At 52.0% G+C, this 13,249-nt stretch overlaps 1 protein-coding gene across 1 annotated transcript in view; it reads right to left on the bottom strand.

The window, feature by feature from the left end:
• Positions 1–12,560, bottom strand: part of PPFIA4 (PTPRF interacting protein alpha 4) — a 40,858-nt gene extending 28,298 nt beyond the window's left edge. Inside the window, exon 1 of the mRNA XM_015885067.2 lies at positions 12,486–12,560. The gene's annotated coding sequence lies outside the window, so the exon portion shown is untranslated. The remainder of the gene's footprint in view (positions 1–12,485) is intronic.
• Between the last annotated feature and the right edge of the window lie 689 nt (positions 12,561–13,249).

The following is a 13,249-nucleotide window of genomic DNA, read 5'->3' as shown; positions in this document are numbered from 1 at the left end:
CACTGGGGTACACTGTGGCTTCTGGGACCTCCAGTAACTGACGAAGGACAAGGAAGACCCAGTATACAAGTGAAGCCCATATGCTGGTGGCATCTCCACATTCCACACTGCAGCCCTGCTGACAGCAGATACTGCACAGATGGCATTCAGCCGTTGCCAGGGACAGCCTGTGGCCAGGACACCCAGGGACAATGAGGGAAATGGGGCATTCTGGCTAGAAATAAGGTGCCAATTTCTTAGCAGTAAAAGATTGATTCACATACTGAAGGGTGAGATGGTTCTGCATGTGGAGAGTCACCACGACTGAGATCTGTGCTGTGGTTGTAACTGAGACCAGGGGTAGTGCTCTCTTGCTTGACCCCAGTGCCACATCCTGGGAGGAGATGCAGCATCCCCAGGGTTTGGACCATGTCTCAAAGGTGGCAGGGATGCAGTGAGTGACTCTAAAGCACAATCAAAGCAGTAGGAAGACAGAGACTCCCAGCATTTGACCTTAATGCTCACCCTTGCTCTGAAGGCTTGCTCCAAACCCACAAAGCTGTTCCCATCCTCATACTTGTCTCGCTCCAAGCTGCTAACTCAGTGGAGAAACAGGGAGGAAAGATGTCCAGATCTAGCTGCTGCTTTGCAGTAAGTAAGTGTTAGTATTCCACTGATATTTATAGTTCCCTGTGGGAGGGGAGGCATTACACACAACTTCCAGCGGGTATTTTCAGAAAGCCACCTGCTCACCACCATTGTGCAGTAACACCTTTGTTCTGCAACAAAAAGGTTCAGCAGATGATGAGCTGAAATCTCTGCCACATCATCCAGGGCAGACATAGGATGTGTGGGGCAGGGGATAGTGAGCAACCCAGAAGGGGATGGCACCACATCTGAGCTCAGCCACATGTCCCAGTATGCAGGATTACTGCTTGGGGAGCATCACATCGGTCATGTTATGGGCCCTGACTTAGTTTCCCTGCTTCAAGATGCAAATTGGGCTGTCTGTCCCCACCCGACCCCAGAGAAAGGCAAAATCTATTTGTTGCTAGGAGGAATCTGGCACAGGAAGGGACCACTGGGATAAAGACACCAACAGGGACTGAAGGACAGGGCCAAGGGAGTGACACTGACTGCAGGTGGGACTCAGAGCAATGGCTGTGATTTCACGTGGGGGTTTTGCCATGGGCACATCCCTCCTGCCACTGTGACATTTGCAATGAGGAGTTATTTCACCCAGGAGCCTCACACCCCAGAGCTGGGGCTGTCCTCCTCACTGCCAAACCAGCACCCACGTGTGCTAATTTATTCAGCAACTAAGGAAGAGCTGCCAGCACAAAGGGAGCTACTGAAATCTGCACTGGGGGTGCAAAGCCCTGAGAAAAGCCATGGAGGATCCTCATCACCCAGCCAGGCTTTGGCATCCATATCACAGCCAGCAGCTGAGGCTCATGGCATGGCCCTGGGGACATGGGAGGCTGCAAGCTGGAAGGAAACCCAGCTGCAAACACAACCCAACACAACCAGGAGCATCATCCTCACCTTGAGCGTGGGCTGCACATTTGGGGTGATGTTGAGGAAAAGCCCAGGGAGGTAATTACTGAGCCAGAGTGGCAACTTGGGCTTTTAATGTGAAATTTGGGAACTACTGGCACATATTCAGAACTAGCAGCGGGCAGACTGGGGAAGTGCCCAGTGCTGCTGGCTCTGGTTTGGACTGCGGCAGGCTTGGGAACACATCCCTCAATTTCACTCTTGGGGGGGAGGTTTCACAGCCAATGCAACTTGAATGGGGAAAGCAACACTCCAAGAGCACGACCCACACCACCGGGAAACCTCCAGCGCTCAGCACTTCACCGCCACTTTAGCACACAAGCAGAGATAGAAGCAGTGAGACACTAAGCCTTCCCCATGCCCACCCTTCTACATGCAGGGGCTTCCCCAGGTACTTGAGGACACCACTCTCCTAGACATGGGAGATTTTAATTCTTCCTGACCAAGAACAACACTGACATCGTGGCTTAAGCTCTGGATGACCCCAACCAAAGTCATATTGGACAGTTTTAGTAACTCAGGGATGTGGGGGCTCCCATTGTATTCATCCCCTCTGCTTTCCCTTCCTTATGTAAAATGCAGGCTAACACCACTCTCCTCCTAGCTTTTGTTTCAGCAAGCTGTTCAATCAATTTGCTGATGGTAAAATGAATATAACCACCCTTCACCCAGCTACAGACACTCCTTGGTGGGGAGCAGGACCCAGCATCACACTCAGCTCAGTGCAATCGCGCACCAAGATAATGGGGCACAAGGACAGCCCTATGGAAATGACCTCGAGGCTGCCCTGCAAGGCAGAGGGGGTGCAGGCAGCCGGGTGTCAGCTCCTGGCACTGCATCCCTGTGGTTTATGGCAAGTGACACAGGCAGAAGCAGCTACACGGGGACATCTGAGGACAGTGACATTTAAAAGGCGGCCAGGGGCAAGGCACAGACACTGGAGCTCTGTCTGCCTCTGTCTAACCTACATTGAGCAAGTACACATCTCCAACCCACCCTCTTCGTTAAACACGATTAGCCCACAGACAGAGCTCGCTGGCACATAGCTTGCAGGCACAGCACAGGGGCCACGTGCCAGCCCCAGCCAGGCAGCGCCGTGCATTTCAAGCCTGATTTCTTGCAAGATGGAATTATAGGTGGTGACTTGGCCCCTGCACATCCCCAAATGTCTTGTGGCACTGGCTCACCATGCCTCTGAAATCCCAAAGGTGCTGTGCTTTGGGAACTGAGTCAAGAAGGGAAACACACATCGTTATCCCTTAGGAGAACAGAGGAATTAGCTCAATCCTTATTAGCCACCAGAGAAACCTCACAGAGCACCTCAAAAAAACCCAAGCATGGGAAAAGCTCCACTTGGAGCTCATTCCTCATGGATGGAGTCCAGGAGGAACTGATAGCAGCACAGCTCTGTCCAGAGATCCTAGGGATGGAGGGTGGATGGGGGCATGAAGGTACCAATGTCAGGTACCTTCTCTGTTCAACATGTGCAACACAATAAAGCTCATGAGCTGAAAGGATGCATGTGGAGTTGGGGCAACAGTGAAGTGGGATGCTGTAAACTGTTTTAAGACTGCCTGTAGTGGCAATGCTAAGTCACAGCTTGAAGCAGTGATGAAACACCTGGTGGGAAGGTAGGGCCAACCCAAGTGAGTTCAGGTGCGTACAATGTACCTGAGTAATGGAAGGGCTGGAGACAGGATCCACCCCTCCCCAGACCTCATTTAAGGGCTGGCAGTGTAAGCTAACAGATAATGTTGGAGATTCCTGTGTATCTGGAGCCCTCTGAAGGTAAGTGGCTTCTTTATTTCTGTACCTTTAGCTATTGCTTTTGTGTAAATCCTTGCTTGCTGCAGTACGGGGCCTTCCTGTTCTGCTGTCTTTGCTGTGCTTTTTGTAGTATTACACCATAATAACACAAAAGGAGCCTCAGGAATGAGGGGAGCAACATGGTGGTATCTGGCCAACACAGCAAGGTTGGGAGTAGCACCCTGGCAAGGACCAGAGATGTTATTCCCTTCAAGTCTCTTTCTACACACAAACCGAGCACAGCCGCTATGATGCTTTTTATTGAGCTTAATTACCACATTTGCAGGCAGCTTTAAGCTTCAGTCTTCTTTATAGTATGGATTTGGATCCTGAACCTCCTACAGTGTCCAGCTCCTGCTGGTGTTGGTGCAAGTGGAGCCAGCTACTCCTGCCCAGCTCCATTAACCACTGGCCTAGGGATAGTACATCCCAAAGCATCCTGTCACCAGGATGTATGTAACCATTGCAGTGCTGCAGTCCCTCCAGGCAAGACAGTGGAACACATGTGCCAGAGGTTGGTGGGATGCTCATCCAAGCAGAAGTGGCTCCAGCACCATGCTCTGTTCTGACCTTCCCAGGCTCAGATGTTCCCTGTGGCCATCAGCCCACCTGAGGTGACCTTTATCTACTGTGTGGTGTGGGGACGTTGGATGAGTGACCAGGATATGCACACCCAACAGGCAGACAGAGCTCCTAAACCTGTCTGCACAGGGAAATACACCAATTCACCTTATCAGATTTTGGATGGGGTTTGGGTTGGACAGCTGTAATCTCTTCCCTGCTGTTGCGCAGTGGATCAAGGCTGTCTTGTTAGAAGTGAAACCTGCTGCTGTGTTTCACCTTGTTAATATCCACATCAGGGCTTTTGCAAAGCCTGAGAGATGAAAGAAGATAAGGATCAAATCTTCTGGAGACATGGAGGAATCTAGTTCTGGAGTCCCAAGAACTGAATATCATCACAGATTGGCTCTCCCTATTCCCTATGCCCCATCCGAAGCATATGGTCATCCTCTAGCTCAGTGTGCTCTGGGGAACCTGAGATAAGGCAAGAAGGCTTCTGGGTCAACCTTGGTCTTGTGGAGAGGAACAGATGGGTTTTCTGGTGGGACTGACATCCTGAAAAGCAATTACACATGAAGACATCCCCAACAGACTATGATGTGCTCTGGCCCAGGGCCCAAGTCATCGTGGGTATGGATTTTAATTAGGCCCGTTTTGGGTATCTGTTCTCTACTTCCCTCCAGATAATGATTTAATTATTACAGACATGTCTTCAAATTAGCAGCTTCCTCAGTGGATTATTCAGCTGGGATCTCCTCAATTACAGTGCCCATCTCACTGCCATTAAAGGAAGAGGCAGGAAAACGCAAAGGAAAACTGAAACTTCCAGGAAAGAGAAGCCATGCAGGCACCTACCTGCTGAGCAGGGGTTACTACCAAGCCCTTTACCTGCCTTTATCTTTATCTCACAGTGGATTAAGAAGCCTACCTCCAAAACACATGCTGTGTGCCTGCATGATGCGAGACCATGGATGGCATAACAACTGCTGGTGTCCTCCTGTCGCTGAACCTTGTTGCTCAGCAGACCACAAGCAGGTGGGGAGTTCAAGGAGAGGATGATAGACTGGAAGGTAGGAACCTAAACCACTTCTTTCTAGTGGGATGGTATGTCTGGTGATCCCCAAGGAGAAAGGAGCTATGGAGACAGGGTAAGGACCCCATTTATTGCCTGTGTTGGAGCCTCCCAGCCAGCTCCCTGCTGGGTATTACTACAGGGGCAAGGCGAAGGCAGATGATGATGGGAGCAAGCCAGACTGACTCCTTGGGCAGTGGAACTGGGCAGGAACTGTGCCAGGCTTCAGCAAGGCTTCCAGCCTCAAGGATGAAGGCTGGAAGGGAACAGCAGCACTGGTTGCAAAAGAGAAATACCAGGCACAAGTGGAGTGGTGAAACCTTCAGAGTACATCTTGACAACATGCCTTAGTAGTGCCAATAAGCAGTAACTCATCCACAGAATGGCCAAACTCTGACTAAATCACCAGGAGATGAACTGCTTCACTGCTGCAAGACCCAAGCTGAGCACCTTCATGCTGCAGCAAGATCCTTAGGGCCTGACATGATTCCTCCTCTCCATAAGAGGTGAAGGAAGGAGAGGATGCGCACATGTGGCTCACCATCCCCTGCTACAAAGCTCCAGCCACACACTGAGACTCTCTTTAGTCTTTTTCTACCAAAGCATTGTTAGCTTTTGACTGCAGGAGCTGCAGGATTTCCCTTGCTGGTAGTGCTGTGGCTCCCATGTTACAGCCAGGGAAGTGGATTTTGCAGCAGTCTCTGGAGAAGCACTGCTGCCTTTCCCTGCTGCAATGGGAGCTGAGGCTGCAGTGGGGAATCTCTGCTGGCTCCTCTGGCATTGCAGCTCACAGCACAGCAGCTTAAACCAGCTGCAGCCCTTGCTGCTGCAAGAAGAGCCCTCGAGCACAGCCACGCATGAGTCTGCATCTGGAAACACAGCCTGGGTCCCTCAAAATGAGCCTAATGCCCTATTTTTGTGAGGCTACAGCTGCCCTCCTTCTCTGCCTGAACACACAAAGCAACTGGGCAGTAAAGCAGCTGGGTGATGCAGCCTGTTTCCTAGCTAACAGGGCTGGGGACGCAAAGGCCAGGCATTGCCTGTGTCTGCCCACCTCTCCTGTGGCCACAGGCCTGGGAGAGTTCTGAGCTCCCTATCCCATTGGATTTGTTATGAGACCATCATGCTTGAGAGTGAGTGGGGTGAGGGAAGAGGCTGCGCTAACATGAGCCCTTTCATTTCCTTGAGAAACTGGGCTAAAGAAGATGGGAGTGGAAGTGACACAAAAGAGAGAGGATATTCATTAACCTGATAAAACCTCCTGGAATATGATAACAGCAGCAATATCAGACACCTCCCCTCTGGCTGGGGACAAAGAAAGGCTTCCTAGTTATGAAGAAGAGGAAGAAAATTGGAGTGGAAGAAAGGAAATGATGTCTGAGATGTCAGATGTTATTAAAAAGCCTTTATCTAGGGAGAAACGATGAGCGATGAGGATGGGGATACAATGAGAAGCTGAACAGCTGTAGAGTGAGTGGGATGTGGAGGAAGCATCCAAGCAGGGCTCTGCTGGTCCCTGACAGCCATACAGTGCCTATGGCAAAGCCAACTTCTGGAGGCATGCATGGGGCTGTGCAGTGAGCTGGAGAGGGCAGCAGCCATGGGGAGCCCCATCACAGCCTTGAGCCATGTGGATCAATGAGCCCTACAAAGCTGCTGTGAGTGTCTCTGTACTCTGAGGCATCCTGTGCAGCACCGCCAGCCCTGGACTATACCACTGCCATAACGTGATGTCCCTGCTCTGTGTGTGGTTGCTACATTGCTTTCTCAGGTCACCATCAGCACAGCCAGGAACCCACATCTACTGGAATCACAAGCTGAGAAGCAAATCGAGCAGTCCCTCCAGCTTCCCCATGAGCAGTGCGATGAAGCCCCAGGAGCTGAGCTGTAGCACACACAGCTGTGCAGAGCCCCAGCTGGTGCCCACACCAGGTGAGCGCGGCCTCATGTGGCCCCAGCTTTTCAGGCCGATGGCCAAGGAGAGCAGCATGTGGGCTGGATCAGTGTCATGCAGCATTGCGGGCTCTCTGGCTTCTGCAGTGGAGTGAAGGCAGCTCCAGCCCAGGATGCTCAGCCAGAGCTGCTCTGGTTCTTCCAGCATAGACACAAAAGTCCCTCTCCTGCTCGTGCTGCCGAGATGAGCTGGCCCTTCCCAGCCTCTCTGGTGTCTTGCAGGCAGCGAAGCGAGGAGATCTGCAGGCAGGAGTGGCTCAGACTCCCCACTGCAGCTTCCTTGCTTGGCATCATTCTCTGCTGCTTCCCTGTGAGCTGTGTTTGAGAGTAACGCCCCCGAGGGGAGACCCTGCCATGCACAAAGCCAACTCCCACCCAGCGAGTGCTGGAAGCGGGCACACACATGCAGAGCCTCTCCTCAACTCTGCTTTAATATGCATGCAATATGGCCAGAGCTGCTCTGAATCTGACAGTATTCACTTTGCAGAAGAGAACAAGTGCAGCAGCCAGCAAACAGCACACATCTCCCTGTCAGAGCAAGGTCGGGGCAGGCAGGGTGCTGGGAGCTGCGGCTGCACATGGGATGGACTCTTCTGAACTCAGGCACCTTCAGAGCATGATATGGAGACAGCAAAGCTGTCACAGTGGCTGCTGTCATATCAGCATCATCCCAGAGCTGCCAGTCTGCACCAGCTGCAGCCTGCTCTGGGTACCAGCATTACCAGCACTCATCCTGTACCCACGAGTCCTTCCAGATGCACTATGTATGTCTGGAAGCTCCTTCTCCCAGAGGATCAGCCTCAACCCAAGCTGATGGTGATAGTGGGACAGAGGGAGACTGCAGATCACCTGAGCATGACCTGCAGCACCTCCAGCTTTGGGGAGGAGGAGCTCAGGCAAACCCCCACGTGTGCCATAGCTGCTGCTTGACGGAGACATTTCTCTTCCCTCCTCCCCAGCATCAAAACTTGGATGATAATCACTGGATTGCTGCCATTGCTTTGGGGCTGCCATATATATATATGTTTTATAAAGGGTTTTCATTTGATCATCTGCTTGTAGTTAATTTAGTTACAAGAGTTTTGCAGTGATCATTTTTGGAGATGGCAATCAGAGCATCTCTGCAAGCAGAAATGGCTATCGTTCCCCATCTCCTTTGTGTTTACATGTATATAAAGACACTTTGTCTCCTAAAATGAAACCAAAATAAGCCCCAGCTTTGCTGATCACTGCAAGGCTCTTCATGAGTGCCGGTGTTGCTTTCAAATCACACGTCGTCAATAAATCTAATTCTAACTGCCCTGCAGCAAATGGCATCAGCCTGCACTTTGAGATCTCTCCCACACGTACTCCATTGCCTAAAAATACCAGCACTTTAATTCTCAAATGACTTGGCTATTGTACAGCCACCTTTTCTTTCTTTTTTTTTTCTTAATATATATTGCTGCATGGCTCGGTACAGGACATCTGTTACACTACAAAGGGTGAAATTCTGCTCCAGTGTTAACATAATGCAACGGCTCTGTCAATCTTCGGGGTAAAATGAACATGTTTCCTTTTGTTCTGTGTGCTGTGAGGCGTCTCACTTTGGGAAAGCAGGGACCAGGAGGGGAAGCTCGTCCCTGATGTTGCACCCCTGCAGCAACCATAATACAGCTCAAAACTCAACCCATTGCTAAAGAGGATTCCAACTGGTCCCAAGCATGCTGGCAGCACTCAGCCAAGGCTGTTTCTGCCTCAGGACAGAGCACACATGGATCTCAGACAGCATGGACAAAGCAAACCCTTTCTGGACCTGGGGTGGAAGAAAAGACAGCTTTTATCAGGAAAGCTGAGCCTGCTGGTCAGGAGAGCTCACTATTAAATGCTGATAGGGCTAAGATAAGCCATTTTGTTGTACTCAGTGATTAGGGGCTATAGAGCCCTTGCTCTGCCCTCAGCAACCCAAAGATGCAGGCACACTGCACTGCCAATGAGGAGCAAGGACAGCAACTGTCCCCAGGAAGATGGGAATCTCCAGGACTTCCTCTCACCAGCTCTTCCAAGTGGGAAAGCAGTCCCCATCATTTTGTTTGCCATGGGTGCTTGAGGGGCTTTAGGTTTGCCCAGTGTGCTACCCAAGCCCAGGTACGGGGCAAACACACAACCTGGTCAGGTTCTCCCATGGATGGCACTGGGATTTCAAGGCATGATGCTCCATCTCACCTCAGGGATGCTGGGTTTGGACCCATCCCCAAAGGACAAGAGAGTACAGACCTGTATGTCTTGGCTGTGGAGCTCTGGTTGCTCAGAACTCCATGGCAGGCTCCACAGCCCACTGAGCCATCCAGGTGCTTTATGAGATCACTCCCAAATTGAGAATGTCATCTCACAACCTCACCTGGAGAAATCACACTCTCACAAGGTACCCATGTGTATGTGGGACAGCTGGGGACCAGAATAACTTCCCCTCCTGGCTGATCAAAGTGTGAATAAATCTGCCACAGCCAAAAATAACCTCTGGACCTTTTCTCACTCCTTCCTGCAATACGCTTGAGGGGGGGAAGCCAGAAAGAGGCTGAGATGTGGTTAGTGACTACAGCTGCCAGGCACTGGATTACAGGGAAGATTAACTGAATGTTTGAGGGTGTAAACTTTGTATGAGCCCATCTTTCTCCTCACTGCCTACAACCCCTGGCACCAAAAGTTCTTGGATAGGGAATAGCACCAGGCACCACCAGGAAGATTAAGGGCTTTGGATCAGGTTTATGACACGTATGTTAATGCCTTGGCAAGGCTATAAACACCCTTGCTCATTTTGGAAGCCTGAAGGGCCAGGCTTGGCAGGAGAGGCTCCATCCCAGGATGCAGCATACTCACAAGGCTCCTGAGGAGGTAAGCAATGGGGCAGCATTATGGCTGAGCATCACCCCTTTCCTACAATCCCACCACCCAATGCCCAGCCCAGCCCTTGCCTCTTGGCTACTGAACCTTCTTGGCAACACAGTGCATGTATTCTGCCCCAGCACATTATCCACATCCCAGATGACGCTAGCAGGAAAGGTAAAACCCATTTGTAATTATGAAGACAACTCATTTCTATCGAGAAAGGGTGAAACCAAAGCTTTAAACCAGCAGCATGCTTGGCAGATGAACAGCAATGTGAGATAGATCCCTTCTCCCCCAGGCTGGCCCACAGCACCCTGTCCAATGCTTCTCTCTCCTGAATGCTGAATGCCCTCCCTGCTGTACGTTCCCATTCAAAGGAACCAGCTGCTCACTGCTGAGGAGGTTGCAGGGGAGGGAGGCACCACATCAGGCAGCAGAACGCCCTGGGAACTGCCCTCTCCTGGAAATCATTTGCAATGGGCAGGATGAGGAAAAAGAGCTCTCATTTGTCGCTTATTTTCTTCTTCTTTTTTTAATGCAATTAAAGGCAGCCACCCAGCCGGTGCATCTTTACAGCTGCTAAGAGAAGCGTGGAAGAGATTGAAAAATGGGAGCTGGAAAAAAAAATAGCTGCATTTGAGACAAATTCCAGCCTTGTCAGTCCTGCAGGATTACTGCACTGGAGACGGCAACCTGGGAGCTGATTTAAAGCACCAGGATGGAGATTCAGGAAAGGAAAGGCAACTTTGATGAGATACAGTCAGGCCCTTCATTCCTTTGGAGAAGTTTGGGCACCCGTTTCTAGGATGCCTCCATCTGTAGGACTGAAACCACTGCACTGTGGTGCAGCACAGGGGCAGGCAGGGCTGTTTCCAGCACAGCTCTGCACAAAAAATGACAGAGAGAGATGAAAACCCACTTCATCCCTTTGGGTGTCCTCACTATGCAACCAAAACTGACAGCTTTGCAGTGTCCCCACAAGCATTTTAACCTGCTTGACCACAGCACAGACCAAATTAAAATCCAATTATATCAGCACAACTTTCCAAGTAGCAAAAGGCTCTGAACCATTTCACTACTTCACAGACTGCACTGATGCTGGAAAGTCGTCCTCGTACCTGAGTATCAGCGGGCACCAGCACCAGCCACCTGCTCCTGCAGAACCCTGACAAATCTCCAGGAAGACCCTGGACATCAGTCCCACCTCCCAGCCATCACCCTCCTGAGATGCCCACAGGGATGTATGTGCTGGAGCATTATCAAGAGCAGAGATATCCACGACTCCCAGAGCACTGGAGCCACAAAGATACCAGCTTTCCATCTCTATAGGCAGCACCACAAGCAAGAAGCTCCCAGACCACACAGGCACAACCATCCAGGTACCAAACTCCAGCTGACAGCTTGCCTCTGTACCAACTCACAGTGCAGTGCCATGGTGTCAAACCCACCAGGAGAACCTCATTCTAGCATATAAGCAGATGGTGGAAAATGAGCTTAAGCGAATATTTTGCCAGCACCTACTTGGCCAAAACTGGGGCGTCCCCAGAAGGTTTTGTACAGCTTTAACAAAACCTATCTTCCTAAGCCAATTGCGGTTATAATGATGCAATTTGAGGGATAAATGAAGCCCTGAAGGGTTGGTGTTATTCAGGAGGAAATCACAGTGTCTGGAGGCAGCTTGCCATGGCTGTACTGAGACAGCACCGACTGACAGGAGAATAGGAACCAGTGTGAGCACAGCTGGAGGCAGCCAGGCTGGCTGGCTGCTCATTGGGCTGATCCAACCCCAGGCTCAGTGAACATCCACCCGGTGCTGAGCTCAGGACCATCCCTGTGAGCTTGTCCATGAGCTGGTCCAGCCCCAGGCTCAGTGCTGGGTGGATGCTCGAGGGCTGATTCAGACCTGAGTGAATGCTTGCAGGCTGGAGACAACACTGAGGGAGGCAGGAGGACACGGCACATTGAAATCGGAGCAGAAGGCCACAGGTAAGGACTGTTCTTGTCAGCATGTCCACCCATAATGGGAAATGGGAGTCAGAAGTGCAAAGGGATAGCTTGGGACCACAGTGGGGGGCTGCCTGGGGCAGAAAGCAGCTGGAAAAGCAGAAAACTCCCTATTTCAGGGTTACAGGAATCACTGCCCTTCCCCCCAAAAAACCCTGCAGCTTGGAGGAGGTCTGGCCACCTCTTCACCCCTCCTGCCCACACATCCAGTGGGGATCAGGCAGCCCCCATCTATGGGGGACACAGCAATCCCTGGGCTCAGATTCCCGGCCTATGGACAGAAGATCCCGACGGTGAGGATGACAGCCCCAGACCCAGCCTCTGTCCAAGGGAAACAGGGATGCTCAGCACATCCCTGACTCACAGACCCCCCTCCAAGCAGCAACGGGGTGGAACAAAGCTCCCCCAGCCGCAACACCCGGAGGCAGCGCATCCCCACCTGCTACAGCGAGGCAGAGCATCCCCGATCCAACCCAACCGGGGGTAACAACGGGGAGCTAAGCCCGGCCGGCCCAGCCCCAGGGGGGATGCAGAGCATCCCTCGGGATGACAAAACGAGGAAAGCTCCTCCGTGCAGCCCCACCGGGTGGAAGATGCAGAATGGAGGCTGAGCATCCCCTGCCCTGCCCCGCACACAGCTGAGCATCCCCCGGGGCGGCGTGGGCCCGGCCCCGCCCGCACTCACCGAGCGCCGAAGTCGCTGGAAGCCGCCGCCGCCGCCGCTGCCTCCCGCCGCCCGCCCCGCCCCTGCGTCGCCGTCCCAGTCTGGCCCCGCCCCATACAGCCACGCCCTGACATGGCCACACCCCTCCCTCATTGATATGGGGGTCTATGTAGGATCCTGGGGCTCAGGATTAACACTGAGGGGGTAAAAAGTTCACTTGTGGGGCAGGAACCTTCCTGGGGGCAGGAGCTTCCTTGGGGTAACAGCCCCTATAGCAGAATGGACCTGCCCAGAGGTCCCATCCATCCCTATGGGGAGCAAAGCAGGAGCAGAATCAGGCTGTGGGGTGCCACCCCGTGAAGGGCAACCAAGCCCTGGGTGCCCCTTTTCCCCACCATTACCCCACCATAGCAGGAGCAAAGAAAGGGTAACACACCCCAGCACTGCGCCCAACAAGCCCATCCACATGTAGGCTTCATTAAAAGATGAGCAATTAACCTGGGGCTTCTTAAACCTCAGGTTGCTGCTTCAACCCTTGCAACCCTTCAGCATCCTCTGGGACATCCCTCACCTGGACCATCACGGAGCACTCAGCATCGCAGCATTTTGGTATCACTGAGAGCCCTGCAGTGAAGCACTGCTTCCTCTGTCTCACCAGCTTTGAGCAGAGACATGGAGCTCATTCTGTAATAGATTTACTGGAGGACTTTGGGATGTCTTAGAAAACAAATGGCACCAATGTTATCGACCTGCTGGATGAGCAGCTGTGCTGGATACAGCTGGAA

This window comes from Coturnix japonica, chromosome 26, assembly GCF_001577835.2.
Source record: "Coturnix japonica isolate 7356 chromosome 26, Coturnix japonica 2.1, whole genome shotgun sequence".
NCBI classification, from domain to species: Eukaryota; Metazoa; Chordata; class Aves; order Galliformes; family Phasianidae; genus Coturnix; species Coturnix japonica.
This window is presented reverse-complemented; position numbering and strand designations above follow the sequence as displayed.